General features: G+C 40.4%; 1 pseudogene; it reads left to right on the top strand.

The window, feature by feature from the left end:
• The first annotated feature begins 150 nt into the window (after positions 1-150).
• On the top strand, positions 151-2,033 carry LOC102240869 (annotated as a pseudogene).
• The last annotated feature ends 14,775 nt before the right edge of the window (positions 2,034-16,808 follow it).

The raw sequence follows: 16,808 nt of genomic DNA on the forward strand, positions 1-16,808 counted from the left end.
CACATATTGAGATCTTGCTATACAGAAACAACCAGTTATGCCCTGTGATAAAAATCCAGAGCGAGTTCTCGCAGCCAGTGATGGAGGCGAGACCCCCCAGTAACAGACGCGGTGGCGGAGGCTGCGGCGGCTACTGGGTTGCAGCGGAACTCGACCGGACCCATCTCACTTTCTTACTCCCTGCCCAGGGCCGCAGCTCCCACCTGCACCTTCTAGCCATCATGGCAACTTCATCTGAAGAAGTCTTGCTGATTGTAAAGAAGGTGCATCAAAAGAAGCAGGATGGAGCTCTATACCTCATGGCAGAAAGAATTGCTTGGGCACCTGAAGGCAAAGATAGATTTACAATCAGCCATATGTATGGAGATATTAAATGTCAGAAAATCAGTCCAGAAGGAAAAGCTAAAATTCAGCTTCACCTGGTTCTGCATGCAGGGGACACAACTAACTTCCATTTTTCCAATGAAAGCACAGCAGTCAAAGAGCGAGATGCAGTGAAAGACCTTCTCCAGCAGCTGCTGCCCAAATTCAAGAGGAAAGCTAATAACGAACTTGAAGAGAAAAACAGAATGCTGCAAGAAGATCCTGTTTTGTTTCAGCTTTATAAAGACCTTGTTGTGAGTCAAGTGATCAGTGCTGAGGAGTTCTGGGCCAATCGTTTAAATGTGAACTCAACAGAAAGTTCTTCCACATCCAATCATAAGCAGGATGTTGGCATTTCTGCAGCATTTCTGGCTGATGTCCGGCCCCAAACAGATGGATGTAATGGTCGGAGATATAATTTAACCTCTGATATTACTGAGTCCATATTTAGGACCTATCCTGCAGTAAAAATGAAATATGTAGACAATGTTCCCCACAGCATGACAGAAAAGGAATTCTGGGCGCGTTTTTTTCAGTCCCATTATTTTCACAGGGACCGGCTGAATACAGGGTCAAAGGACCTGTTTGCAGAATGTGCCAAAATAGATGAAAAAGGGTTAAAAACAATGGTTTCCTTAGGAGTGAAAAACCCACTACTTGATTTGACAGCTTTGGAAGATAAACCATTAGATGAGGGCTATGGCATATCCTCTGTGCCATCTACTTCTAATTCTAAATCCATAAAGGAGAATAGTAATGCTGCCATTATCAAGAGATTTAACCATCACAGTGCCATGGTCCTAGCAGCAGGTCTCAGGAAACAAGAAGCACACATGAACAAAATGGTGAGCCCAGCAGCATTGATGGAAATTCCAGAGATGCAGACTGCTTTCAGCCAGCAGTCAAAAGGGCGAAGTTACAAGAGTCCATTGAATATGAAGACTTGGGAAAAAATAATTCCATAAAAACGATTGCACTAAACCTCAAGAAGTCAGATAGGTATTATAATGGTCCAACTCCAATCCGGTAACTACAGTATGCAACAAGTCAGGATATTATTAATTCTTTTCAAAGTATTAGACAAGAAATGGAAGCTTATACACCCAAATTAAATCAGGTTCTCTCAAGTAGTGCCGCCACTAGCACCATCACAGCACTGTCACCTGGAGGAGCACTTATGCAGGAAGGGACACAGCAAGCCATAAACCAGATGGTGCCAAATGATATTCAGTCTGAATTGAAACACCTGTATGTGGCTGTTGGGGAACTTCTTCGGCACTTTTGGTCCTGCTTTCCTGTTAATACGCCATTCCTAGAAGAAAAGGTAGTGAAAATGAAAAGTAATTTGGAACGATTCCAGGTTACAAAGCTCTGCCCATTCCAAGAAAAACTTCGAAGACAGTATTTAAGCACAAACTTGGTAAGTCACATAGAAGAGATGCTCCAGACAGCCTACAACAAGCTCCACACGTGGCAGTCACGACGTCTGCTGAAGAAAACGTGAGGTGTCTGTGGCTCTTACAGGTTTTGTGAGATTGAGAGAACTGTGACCTACAGTGACTCTGGAAACCTGGCCTGACAGACATGCAGATGATCAACAGAAGTGCAAGAAACATCTGCACCACGCCAACTCTTGGAGCTGATGCTATTGTACTTGCACATTGTGAACTGAAAGGAACTGATTAAACTAAAAGCTGGGGAGGTAAATTAAGGCAGAACCAAAATGAGCTAAGTTGCAAATATATATATATAAATGTACACATTTGTAATTCCTTAACTAATAAAAAATTTAAAGATTTAAATAAATAAATAAATAAAAGGCACTGTTTACTGCAGTTACTCAGGAACTGCTTTTGATTCATATTAAGCTGCTTTCAGAAATTAAAAAAAAAAAACAAAACACTTTTTAAAAGGGTGCGTTGATAAAATCCGAGGTTTTTGTTGTTTTCTGTGTAAATTTTTTTTCTAAGTTTATGGCACAGGGTACACCTTAAGTATTTCTGCTCCATCCTCCACTTGGATCCTCAAGTTTTACTGGATTCTAGTTGTACCTTACATCAGTAAGTTAAAGAGAGTCCTTTAAAGCAGGGCAGAGGGAGACTGTTGCTCAACCATCAGGAAACAGTTGTGCTCAGAAGACATCATTGGTCCTGTGTTTCCTACGGAAATGAGAAAAAATAAATATTGCACTGAATGTTTGTGGTTTAAATCCCTAAATGATAAAGAGGGAACAGAATTTGCAGAAAGTTGTGTGGGGTTTTATGCAGAATTTTGTCAGAAGACAATGGTGCTGCATGTTCTTCTTTGTGTGCAAATGTACATTGCTGAGGTTTTTTTTTTAAGATGGCATGTGCTTTGAAAAAAGGAAATTGCATTTTTAAAGTTTAAAAATATTATGAGTGAGAAATATAAGAGATCTTATTTTCACTTCTTTAGAAAAATAAAAGATGTTTCTCATATCTTCTTTTCTCCAGTATCTGACTGTTACTATCCTTGGCAAATTGATAATCATTGCTGAAAAGCCCAAATGCAAAAAAAAGATATGTTCTTGTTTCTGGAATCCATGCTGTGCCCTATTTTGTTCCTAATAGGATCAACTGTTTAAGACTTTAGATGTCTTATATTAAAAGTTACAGGAAAAAGTAAAACTTTTATAGATGCACTTTTAACTGTAACACATCTTGTGGTTTCTCATTATGTTTTATATTTACTTGGGTGCACTGCACAGGGCTATTCATTCTTTTTTAAAGCCATTATGCAAGCTGGTTATCTTTAATATAATGGCTACAGTCGGAGAAAAGATTAGTCAGCAAGCCCCTCATGGACACACTCTGGGCAACGTTTAAGTTAAACAAACGCCCCACAAAAGCACAGACTCTATCGCTTGCATTTGAATTTAACATGGCAGAAAAACAGGTAAGTCAATGGTTTTCAAAACAGAGAAAGAAACTCAAACAAGAAATGCATAAGCGAAAACATAAGAGAAAGCTTGAGAGAAAGAAAAGTGATTGAAAGAAATTAAGAAGAGAACATCTGTATTTTTAATAGCACTGGGCAGTATATAGAATTTTTATATTATCATTTATGTATGTTTATATACATATATTCATTTATTGACTCACTTGATTATCACTCTAAACCACAAATGAGGAAACTGAATTGCTGGGAAATAATGTGATTTCATCAAGTACCAGTACCTACATTTCTAAGCTTGAATTTGTACTTTGTTCCCTCAGGCATTTTCATTTAGGCTGTCAATTTGTGTTTCATATGTAATGTTTAGGTACTCCTAATTTTCTCTATTAAAATTCTAATGTGGCCCTGGCCAAAAAAAAAAAAAAAAAGAAAGAACCTGGCTGGAGATCCTGGCTAAAACCTGGCTAGAGAACGTGGCTAGGCTGCTGATCAACTGAACGCTGCCTCCGTGTCATTCCTTCTTCGCCGACTCCGTTCACACCTTCACACCTTTGGGAACCCCTAGACCTGCTGGGGCTGGACCCCAACACGAATGCTCTCCCATACTGCCGGCATTATTGGAATAAATGCTCCTGCAACCAGACCCCATCACTCTCACCTCCAGTTTGAGGAAAATCAATAGGGGACATCTGTAATAATGTCAACAAATAACCTTAATAAAGTGGCTTTTCACAGGAGCTATCTCGGGAACCTGTAGTTAAGCCCTCAATCAGGGTGGGCTCAGGTGGGCAAGCTTCACACCCACTGGCCTTGCCCCATTTTCAAGTGAGGTCGGCATTTCCCACTCAGTTCCCAGTTCCGCAGTTTGAGCTACCTCCACGCCTCAGGTTCTCCTGCTATTGAGGCCTCCACATCATGTGGTCAGTCCTTTCCATACCCTCCAGTTTCCCTTGTGTGCACTTAGGCTTCGTTTGCTTCTCTTTAGCCTATTAAGAGTTTAACACTGGGCCCCTCCAGACTAAGCATGCAGTCTGGCCTCTACTGAATTTGGCCTGCACCCCACTGCACTGAACCTGCACCCAGAAACTGTTCCTGGGAGCTGCCAGGAGGTGGATGACTTCTAGCTCTGAGGTGGAGGATGATGCAAGCAATGGGACCAGGCTAGGCTTATGGCCACCATCCTGCAGGTGCAGTCAATAGCCCAGTTATGAGATGGGTTCCACAAGCCACTCCCTTCCTCAGGTAAGGTACAGGAGGGTGTGGCGTCTTAGGCCTAAGTCAGCAGGGAAGGCCCAGGAGCTGTTTAGCAATAGGTTGTATTAGAGAACCAAGCATTTATTAGAGAATTCTGTCAAAGAAACTAGTCAGTCGAGCTCCTACTTGGGACACCCCCTGCAGGGGTCTTGAGAAGATTTGAGTAGAACCCACAGGAGAAAACCCTCACCTTCAAGGGCTGATCCCTTAACTACCACCTGCTGGCCCAGGGCAACCCCCATTGAGATTTACTCTTTCCAGCTGAAGAGAAACATGTGGGTCTCTAGACTCATTTTAGGTTTTGCCATATTTGAGTTCATCTGCCTGTTCTGGCTTTTGCAGCGGCACACCGCTCTGGGGCTTCTTCCCAGAAGGGGGCTTTCCAAGTTTAAAGGAACAGGAGAAAGATAAGCCAACAGGACTGCCATCTCCAAGCCTGGCCCAGACGCCAGGCCATGGCATGGAACGGAGGGACTTTGACCAGTGAAAGCAGGACAGTCAAGTTTATCCCCAGCAGGAAAGTCAAGTTTATCACCTGCCTCCCACACAAGGAAGAGAGGAGCTGCCCTGAGAGCTTTCCAAGGCTTTTTCTCCAGTTGAGGGAAACAGACAGGTTTTCGGAAGGAAGAAAGCAGGAGGAAACGTCTCTTGGAGAGAGAAAGCGCCTGTATTCTTGGCTCCAGGACTTCTGTGAAGAGGACAGGAGGAAGACCCCCCAGGAGGCTGCCAAGAGAGACCCAGACTTTTGGAGGGAGAGCCAGTGAGACCCTGGCTTTTGGAGGGAGAGCCAGCGAGACCCTGGCTTTTCCAGGGAGAGCAAGCAAGCCCCCAGCTTTTCAAGGGAAAGCAAGACCCCAGCTTTTCGAGGGAGAGTGAGCGAGCCCCCGGCTTTTTGGGGGAAAGCAAGACCCCGGCTTTTCGAGGGAAAGCAAGACCCCAGCTTTTCGAGGGAGAGACCCCGGCTTTCCGGCTTTTTGGGGGAAAGCAAGACCCCGGCTTTTCGAGGGAAAGCAAGACCCCAGCTTTTCGAGGGAGAGTGAGCGAGCCCCCGGCTTTTTGGGGGAAAGCAAGACCCCGGCTTTTCGAGGGAAAGCAAGACCCCAGCTTTTCGAGGGAGAGACCCCGGCTTTTCCAGGGAGAGCAGCCAGATCCCGGCTCTTAGAGAGAGACAGTGGCTTTTGGAGACTGAGAGCCCCGCATCCCCACCCAGAACACTCCCTTTTGAAAGAAAGAGAGGCTTCCCCCATCCTCCTGGGCTCTTCTGCTCGCCCCCCTGCAACTCAGAGGAGCCTAAGAGCCACTACCACCTGCCCAGCTTTCTTCAGTCACAGGGACTAGGCTGAGCAGCAGCCCTACCCCTCCACCTGGGGTTTTATAGGCTGTGGAGACTGAGCCACACTTCTGCCCTGAAGCTCTCTGGGTGGGCAGCTGGTCCTCTCTTCTCACTGGCTCCCTCCCTCTCAATCAGTAGCTAGCACCCGCCCCTTCACTCATTTTCTGATCTGCAAGTCACCAATAGCAGGGAAAGGAAAGGAGGTTTCCATGGTGGGCAGCACCCAAGCCCTGCAATGAAGGTGCTTTCAATGAAGGGCACTGGTCTACACAGTGTCATCTAGCCACAAAACGTCCGAGTTGAAGTTTCTAGAATCAGGTACTTGTCCAAGATTTCAAAGCTAGTAAGTAACCGAGTCAGGGACACACCTCACGTGAGTTCAAGCCCATACCCTCACTGTCACACACCACAGAAAGGATTTCCACATAAAGGATCAGAGATTGAGACTCTGGTCAAGAGTGGCGCTCCCACCTCCACTGCAAACAGTAGCTCAGCCCTCACTGATAGTGGGGAAGGGACGTAATGAGGAGAGAGCCACAGGTGTCTAACAGTTATTCACCTTGCTAACTAAGGTGTTTGTTTTTTTGTTTGTTTGTTTTTGTTTTTTCCCCCCCACAGACCTGGGAAAACTGGAGGGTAAAACAAGGCTGTAAAAAGACAAGATGCCTCAGTAGGTCTATTATTCAGAAAAGAAAATGCTTTGATTTGGTAGCTGTGCCCAGACGCTGACTCCCTCGGGGAGTTTCTCAGCAACTCCGACCATTCTCCAGTTCCAGGAACGGTCTGAGCTGTTGTAACATCATAGAGGTTTAGCCACCTTGTTATGGGACTTTGAGCTCCTGAAGGTTGGACTGAACCTTCCTTTTCCATAGCTACGTGCAGCTGTAAGTTGCAGTGTAATATCTCCCTCGTCTACATCTATATACATATATAAGTAACCGAGTCAGGGACACACCTCAGGTGAGTTCGCCCATATCCTCACTGTTACACACCACACAAAGGACCGACTGTCCATCCGGCACATATTACACACACTGGCAATTTAAAAATAAACATTGATCAATTCTCCGAACGGTGAACAGTTGGCAGCCTTTCACACTATAACTTCAGCCATCAAAGATCAAACTGTATACCCCAAATGCTTTTTCTTAGATGGCCCAGGAAATAGTGGAAAAACATATCTTTATAACGTTTTAATACATTATATTAGAGGTCATGGTGGTACTGTTTTACCCACAGCGTCTACAGGAATTGCTGCAAATTTAACTTCCTTTCAGTGTGCACATATCCATGCACCGGACCACTAGTCCATATATAATCAACCAACTGGCGAGGAGGCTCAGAGCAGGATTTCCAGGGTGACTGAATGTGCCGGAAGCCGGTCCATCCTTGCTGCTTGACACAGTCGCTGCAGGGAAGAAACATCTGCACAGCATATGTTTCAAGGGACCTGGCGTATATGGCATACTGTTCTTAATATGTTTGCTCACCTTCTTGGCTATCTATATGTCCTCTTTGGAGAAGTGTTTATTCAGATCTTTATCCCATGTTTAACTGGATTGTTTGTTGTTGTTGTTTGGTGTTGAGTTGAGTTGTATAAGTTTGTTAAATTTTGGATATTAACTCCTTAGCACACATGTATCATTGGCTAATATGTTGTCCCATTAGGTGCTTGTTGTTGTTGTTTGGTGTTGAGTTGAGTTGTATACATTTGTTAAATTTTGGATATTAACTCCTTAGCACATGTATCATTGGCTAATATGTTGTCCCATTAGGTGGGTTGTCTTTTCACTTTGGATCCTCCAGACTTTTTGACCTCTAGTTATTTTATATCCAGTCCTGGGTAGATGACACTTTCATCTACATTATCTCATTTGACTTAATGGGCCTTTTCCTTTCCTTCTGTGGTAGTTAATGGAATCTCTACAGCTCCTCTCAGCCTGAGGATGTATATTATAAATCTGCTCAGAGAATTCTCTGCATGTCAGAGATGATTATGAAAATAAATACAAAAATGATTCTGAGAAATGGATTCATTTTCTCTCTGAAAAGCTCTGTGTTACGGTTTTAAACATCTTGGATTTATTATCTGAAATTTCTAGGGTTTATCTTTTGGCACTGACAGCTACAAATTATTGAAAATGTCTATCTAGACTCAGTATGTTTATATGAAGATGTATTTACTGATGTAAAATTCATAAAATTCAGAAGATTGCTTTGGCTCTGATCTTTGTAATGGAGGTTTTATGATGTTCTATGAAAAGAAGCACTAATGTTCTGCCTGGAGGCCCTCAGTTTTCCTTGTCATTTTGGTCCCTCCTACCCCATAATATGTGATCCATTGAAACCTCCCAATGTTCTGTGCATTCTCTTTTTTACCGTGTGGAGTTAATAAAGAAACTACCATCAGCTTTCGGGGACAACTCCCCATTTCTTTTTGGCATCCTCAAGGTGCCTAATAAGGCTATATCTTCGTCTTTTTCTTCTTTACCTTCTACACAGAAAAGGGAACTCAAAGACATTTTCACCCTCCCTGCATGTGTCTTATGGTTTTAGTAATATGAATACTGAGCAAAATTGCAATTGCAGCTTTTCATAACATGTAGCCACAGGGATCTTTACTTTAAGGATATTAAAGAAAGTGGAACAGAAACATATAAATTGACAGTTAAACCCACAGGGTCCAGAAGCCTTGAAAGTTTAACTCTAGGATCTTTTAAAAAGAGAATGGTCTGTGTTCTGAAGGTTTCCATATGTACAAAGTGCTTTTGAGACTTCAGAGGGGTTTGATGTTTAATAGTTATGGGCAGGTTTCCTTGAGTTGCCTTTTGCCTAATACAATGTCAATATAATTCTTCATATCAGTGATTTTAGCTGAAACTACGCTAGAACATCACTCAGGTTGGGAAAGCACTCACTGCTATGGACTAAATGTTTGTGTCCCCCTAAATTCATATATTGAAAATGAATCCCCAAGGTGATGGTATTTGATGTGGGAACTTTGAGGTATGAGTAAGCCATGAGGGTATAGCCCTTGTTAATGGATTAGTCCCCATATAAAAGAAGCCTCAAAGAGCTCCCTTGCCCTTCTCCCATGTGAGGATACTGAGAAAATATGGCATTTATGAAGTAGGAAGCGGGCTGTCACCTGACCTCAACAGACACTAAATCTGCTGCCACTTTGAACTTGGACTTCCCAGCCTCCAGAACAGTGAGAAATAAATGTCTGTTGTTCATAAGGCACCGAATCTATGATATTTTTGTTATAGCAACCCAAATGGACTAAGACACTCGTCCTGCTTCTCTAAGGAATTCTAATCTTACAACTGCTGAAAACTTTTGCCTAACACCACTGACTAGGTAAAGAAAGAAAATAAGTGATGATCTTGAGACAGATGCTTGGTAATATATGCCCACTCACTGTCCTGTAAAAACATTATAAGGGAGAAAAGATTATTGGAGAGCTATGTTGATTTTGGTTAGTACAGATAATATTATATTTCTGTGTGTGTGTGTGTGTGTGTGTGTGTGTGTGTGTGTGTGTGTGTATTGTGTGTGTGTTTTGCTGTTGTCCCTAACTCCTTCAGTAAGCTTCTATTTCATTTTGTCAATTCCAGGATATCTGCCCTCAAAAAAGAAAATTTAAGACACCAGATTTTTTGCTCTGCATTTATTGTCTAAGTACTTACTGAAAACATCATGTAACACCTTTGGATGAAGAAGGTAAAAATCTGTACAGTATTCCTAAGAGAATCTAAAAATCCTCCAGAAAAAAAATATGACACACAAAAAATATCCTAGCATCTCCCCGAGGAGCAAAAAGTCTATGCCTTATTTATACCAAATAAACTAATCCCTTGAAAGAAAGTAAGGGAAATACTGAAAAGAAATAGGATTTTGAACTCTGCTCAAGATAAACCAAATCAGAGAGATTAATTATAAAGTCATCTTATGGTTTCTACATTAGGATGGAATAAATGACCATGTCAGAGTGGTCCTTGTTTTTAATAAATTATGCAGGACACTTAGGAAGCAGTGGCTTGTTGTGATTTGTCTAGTTGTTTCATAGATAGATAGATAGATAGATAGATAGATAGATAGATATTAAGTTTTATATATATACTAGAGGCCCGGTGCACAAATTTGTGCATGGGTGGAGTCCCTCTGGGTGGCCTGCAGGGATCAGGCTGAAACCTGCAGTCCAATGCCGCCTGCAGCTCCTACCTGCTGCTCCCGTTCATCCCAGCCCCACTCTGCCTTCCGCGGGCTCGCGCCAAATCAGTCCCAATCGGGAGAGGCTTGTGCTGCCTCAGCAGCCCTCACCAGCCATGAGCCCTGTGTCTGGCACCCTCCCAAGGGGAGTGGCCTGTGGGATCAGGCTGAAACCGGCTCTCCAACATCCCCCGAGGGGTCCTGGATTGCTAGAGGGCTCAGGCCAGGCTGAGGGACACCACCGGTGCACGGTTGGGACAGGGAGGGACCGCAGGAGGGCTCCAGGGCATGTTCGGCCCATCTCGCTCAGTCCCATTTGGCCAAACCCCAGCAGCAAGCTAACCTACCAATCAGAGCATCTGCTAATGCCGGGGTATTATCCTGCATCTACTAGGGTTCAGGAATCTGGAGAAGGGGCTGCGAGTAAATTAATAAACCGGGGTATTCTGCATCTACTAGGGTTCAGGAATCTGGAGAAGGGGCTGCGAGTAAATTAATAAACTAGACATGAGATATAAATTTGGAAGGCATTTTGGGGGGGAGCAAGATGGAGCTTAGCTTTAGTAACTAAGTTCTTCGAGTCTTTGGACCCCTAGCTTTTTATTAACACATTTTTCCCTATAGCAAAGCAGATATACATATCAAAGGTAAAGTTTGGTAGACAGTAAGATTAAAGGTTGGTGGAACTGCCCTCAGCTGTCTGGCAGCAGGCAATAATATATGCAGATTTTCAGGTTTGGGGAAATGCTTTCAGCTATTCCAGCAGCAGGTAATATGATTCAACCCTGTTGAAGCCTCAAGTTCCATCAACCTTTTGATGAACTTCTTGCATTTATTATGATGTGATGGAATTAGCCTCCAGCAATCTGCCCCCTGGTGGTCAGTGCACATCATAGCAAGAGGTTGAGCAGCCTTAGCATTTCATTAGCATATTAAGCTTTGATTGGTTGAATGGTTCTGCCATTCGGTCTATTTGCATATTACCCTTTTATTATATAGGATAAAGTCTCAACACTTTGCATGACTTCTGGCCCTTCCATCCTGATCACTGTATAGCATATAGGGCAGAATTCAAGAACAATATGGATACAACCTTTAAATCATGATTTAATTGATGTACAACCAGGGAGTGCAGGTTCATTATTTCCAGATATAGACTATTGATTTGTTAACCAATACCTAGACAATTAATCAAGAAGTAATTATTCATAAAACACCTTTAATTTATTTTTCAATGTTTGGGACAGACAGAGTATTCTTTATTTGTCATTGTATAGCTGATTCTAATCTGATTGAAGAGATTTATTGCTTTATATGTATTAGACACAAAGCAATGAGCAAGTTGCACATGTCAATGTTATCAATATAATTAATGCTGTTTGGGGTTCACAGAGGAGGATTTAGGAGAAGAGAAACTAATATTTAGGAAGTTGTCAGTCATGAAGGGGTTAAGTGAGCCAGTGGCTAAGGAAGATGCATTATTGGCCAGAGATTAAGTAAAAATGTGTTGAGGCAAGGTTTGTGGACTGTGATGGAGAAGCAGAGAGAAAGGACTACAGAGGCAAAATAAGACTGGGGGTAAAAATTGGGCCATCCTACACTTCCACCCACATAAATCTCCACGTACCTTCAGTCACTTTTGACCAGTTGCCATTCTCTTTATCCATTTATTTGATCCTCTTGCATTCAGTCACCCAGGGGATATTTATAGAATGCTTACCTTATGCTAATACTGTACCAGACACTGTGGGTGTAAGGATGAGTAAGAGGCCATTATAGCATATTGATACAAGCATGAATTTTATAATCAGATAGACTTGTTGAAGGCCTGGCTCTGCCAGTTATCACCTAAATGAATTATTTAATCTTTAAAAGCATCAATTTTGTCATCAGCAAATAAGAATACTTCATGGGGTTTTTATATTAGTACTAGAGGCCCAGTGCACAAAATTCGTGCACGGGTAGGGTCCCTAGCGGTTGCCGGCTGCCAGCTGGGGTCTCCCTTCCCCAGCTGCCTGCTGTTGGCCAGGGCCTTTCTTCATTCCGCACTGCCCCCTGGTGATCAGTGAACATCATAGCGAGCAATCGAACTCCCGGTCAGTCGAACTCCCGAGGGGACACTTTGCATAATATATATATATGATTTTGCCTAGCCTTTATTCCTTTTTATCAAATTTCCTTTGTGAACTTCAGGCCAGTATGGTGACATAGAGAATTTCCATTCTCCCACAGATACAATGAATGTACAGCTAATATAGAGCAATCCCCTCTGAGAGAAATTCAGAAACGTGTTGAGTGATTCCTATACCTTGGGTAAATGAGAAAAAAACTACATTGAGATGGGTAGGAAAGGCTGAGATTCACTCTGCTATAAACCCCACACTTGGCACAGTGTAATATAATTGGGAGGAAACTGCAACTCCTAGCATCTACCTGAGGAGAAAAAGGTCTAGTCCCCCAAATTTTAAGGCTACCATTTGAGGAATGGGCTCCCCAAACACCTAGATCTGATAGCCAATGTGGCTGGTGTTCAGAAATCTATTGCAAACATAGAAGCAGTCCTTAAGGAATGCGTGAGCACTCATTGTGGCAATCCCCTCAGGGCTCAGTGCAGAGGAAACAGGCTAGAACACCTGGAAGTTTAATTGCATATTTTCCAAACTGCTACCTGAGGGTCCAGCTTTTGACCAACTTGCATGCTAGTGCTAACTGTAAGTCTCCTCTTTGGGACACTGATGGGTCTTAGCACACCCTCAAACACTGGGAGCGACTAAACAAATACAGCAGTTTGGGAAAAAAGTGAAGACAGTTTAAGGGACTTATGGGACACCATCAAGTAGAACAATTTACATATAATATATGTATTATATGTTTATAGCACATATAAACAGATCTGAAGGGAGAAATACAGGAATATATTAATATTAGCTCACTTTTAATACTCCATTTTCATCAATGGATAGACCGTCCAGATAGAAAATCAATAAGGAAACATAGTACTTAAACTATGTTAGAACAGATGGTCTTAACAGACATATAGACACAGATACAGAACATCCCATCCAAGAGCAATAGAATATACATTCTTCTGAAGCACACATGGAACATTCTCCAAGATAGACTGATGATCAGAGACAGAAGGAGAGAGATAGTCCACATTCACATAACTTTTATTCCTATATACTGTATTGTTATAATTATTCTATTTTGTTATTTGCTATTGTTAATCATCTCTTTGTGTGTCTAATTTATAAATTAAACTTTATCATAAATATTTATGTATGAGAAATCAGAGTAAATATAGTGTTTGGTAAACATTTGTGATTTTTACGATCTACTGGAGGTCTTGGAACATATCCATTGCAATTAAGGTGGACTACTGCACACCATAATCAAGTTAATTTTATTCCAGGGATGCAAAGATGGTTTGACATCAGCAAACCAATAAATGTGATACATCATAACAAGAAAATAAGAATAAAACCACATGGTCATTTCAATAAATGCAGAAAAAGCATTTGACAAAAATCAATGTCCTTCATGATAAAAACTCTCAACAAATTGGGTATAGAAGAAACATACCTCAACATAATAAAGGCCTTATATGACAAGCCCACAGCTAACATCATCTCAACAATGAAAACTTGAAAGCTTTTCCTCTAAGATCAGGAATAAAACAGGGATGTCCTCTCTCACCATTTTTATTCAATGTAGTGTTAAAAGTCTTAGCCAGAGCAATTAAACAAGAAAATGAAATTAAAGGCATCAAAAGTGGAAAAGAAGTAGTAAAATTGTCTTTTTTTTGTGGATGATATGTTACATGTAGAAAACTTTAAAGATTCTACCAGACAACTGTTGGAACTCAAACAAATTTTTAAAATTGCAGGAATCAAAATCAACATAGAAAAATCTGTGGCATTTCTATACTTGAACAATAAAATGTCAGAAAAATAAGTGAAAAAAACAATTCCATTTACAACAGCATCAAAAACAAGAAAATACTTAGGAATAAATTAAGTAAAGAGATAAAAGATCTAGACATTCAAAACTATAAGGTATTGATAAAAGAAACTGAAGAAGATACAAATAAATAGAAAGCCATTCCATGTTTATGAATTTGAAAAATTAATATTGTTAAAAGTCCATACCCAAAACAAGGCAATTCTTATCAAAATCCCAATAACATATGTCACATAAATAAAAATAATCCTAAAATTTGTGTAAAACTACAAAAGACCCTGAACAGCCAATGCAATCTTGAAAAAAAAAAAAAAACTGAAGGCATCATGCTGCCTGATTTCAAACATTACAAAGCTATAGTTATCAAAACAGTATGGTATTGGCATAAAAAGAAACAACACAAAGATAAATGAAACAGAATAGAGAGCTCAGATATAAACCTATGCATATATGGTCAATTAATTTTTAATCAAGAAGACAAAAATATACACAGGGAAAGGATATTGTCTTCAATAAATGGTGGTGGGAAAGCTGAATATCCATATAAAGAATAAAATTGGAAGATGTATACTATTCACAAAAATGACCTCATAGTGAATTAAAAAATTGAACATAATACCTGGAGTTAAAAACTCCTAGAAGAAAACGGGATAACCTTCCTGACATTGGTTTTGGCAATGATTTTTGGATTTGACACCAAAAACAAAAGCAAAAATGAACAAGTTGGAATAAATCAACCTAAAAATTTTTTGCACAGAGAAGAAAACCATCAACAAAATGAAAAGCCAACCTGTGGAATGGAGAAAATATTTGAAAATCATATATCCAACAACGCAAAAGGTCAATAAAACCAAGAGCTGGTTCTTTGAAAGGATAAACAAGATTGATAAAGCCCAGCAGTTCTCAACCTGTGGGTCGCGACCCCTTTGGCTGTCGAACGACCCTTTCACAGGGGTCACCTAAGACCATCCTGCATATCAGATATTTACATTACGATTCATAACAGTAGCAACATTACAGTTATGAAGTAGCAATGAAAATAATTTTATGGTTGTGTCACAACATGAGGAACTGTATTTAAAGGGCCAGAAGGTTTAGAACCACTGCTCTAGCCAAACTCACCCAGAATCAAAGAAAGAGGATCCAAACAAATAGAATCACAAATAAAAGTGGTGAAGTAACAATTGACAACATAGAAATACAAAGGATCGTAAAAAAATACTATGAACAACTCTATTCCAACAAACTGGATAACCTAGAGGAAATGGACATATTCCTAGAAAAATATTTCAATACTCAATCAGGAAGAATCAGAAAACCTGAATAGGCCAATAACTACTGATGGAATTGAAGCAGGAAAAACAAACAAACAAAAAACCTGCTAGCAAACAAAAGTCCTGGTTCGGATGGCTTCAAAGGGGAGTTTTACCAAGCATTCAAAAAAGAACTAATACCTATCCTCCTCAAACTATTCTAAAAAAACTAAGAGGAAGAAACACTTCCAAGCTCTTTCTATAAGGCTAGCATTACCCTAATCCCAAAACCAGATAAAGACACTACAAAGAAAGAGAAATACAGGTCAATATCCCTTATGAACATAGCTGCTAAAATCCTCAACAAAATTTTAGCAAATCAGATCCAGCAATATATTAAAAAGATCATACACCATGACCAAGTGAGATTTATTTGGGGGATATGGGGCTGGTACAATATCCACAACTCAATAAATGTGATAGAGCACATTAACAGATTGCAAGACAAAAATCACATGATCATATCAATTGATGCAGAAAAAGCATAGACAAAATACAACACTTTTTTTGATAAAAACTCTCAGGAAAGTGGGAATAGAGGGATCATACCTCAACAGAATAAAGGTCTTATATGACAAACCTACAGCCAACATCATACTCAATGGGCAAAAACTAAATTCATTTCCCCCAAGAACAGGGACAAGACAGGGATGTCCACTTTCACTACTCTTGTTTGACATAGTACTGGAAGTTGCTAGCCATAGCAATCAGACAAGAAGAAGAAATAAAAGGCATTCAAATTGGAAAGGATGAAGTAAAATTGTCATTATTCACAGATGACATGATATTGTACATAGAAAACTCTAAAGACTCCACTAAAAAAGTACTCTGTTTAATGAATGAATTCAGCAATATAGGAGGATAAAAAATTAACACCCAGAAATCTGTGACAATTTTATACATTAATAATGAACTATCAGAAAGAGAAACTAAACAATCCCATTTATCATTGCAACAAAAAAAAATTAAGGAATAAACTTAACCAAGGATGTAAAAGATTTTACTCAGAAAGCTACAGGACATTGAAAAAAGATATAGAGGAAGATATACACAAGTGCAAGAATATACCGTGTTCATGGATTGGTAGAATAAACATCATTAAAATGTCCATACTACCCAAAGAAATCATCTAAAGATTCAATGCAATCCCTATTAAAATACCAATGGCATATTTCACAGACCTAGAACAAACTCTTCAAAAATTCATATGGAATAAAAAAAATACCCTAAATAGCCCCAGTAATCTTGAGAAACAAAAACAAAGTTGGAGGGAACACAATACCAGATATCAAGTTATACTACAAAGCCACTGTACTCAAAACAGCCTCATACTGGCACAAGAAAGACATATGGACCAATGGAATAGAACAGAGAATCCAGAAATCGACCCAAGTCTGGAATAGAAAGAGAATCCAGAAATCGACCCAAGTCATTATGCTCTTAATATTTGACAAAGG

Source organism: Myotis brandtii, unplaced genomic scaffold, assembly GCF_000412655.1.
Source record: "Myotis brandtii unplaced genomic scaffold, ASM41265v1 scaffold513, whole genome shotgun sequence".
NCBI classification, from domain to species: Eukaryota; Metazoa; Chordata; class Mammalia; order Chiroptera; family Vespertilionidae; genus Myotis; species Myotis brandtii.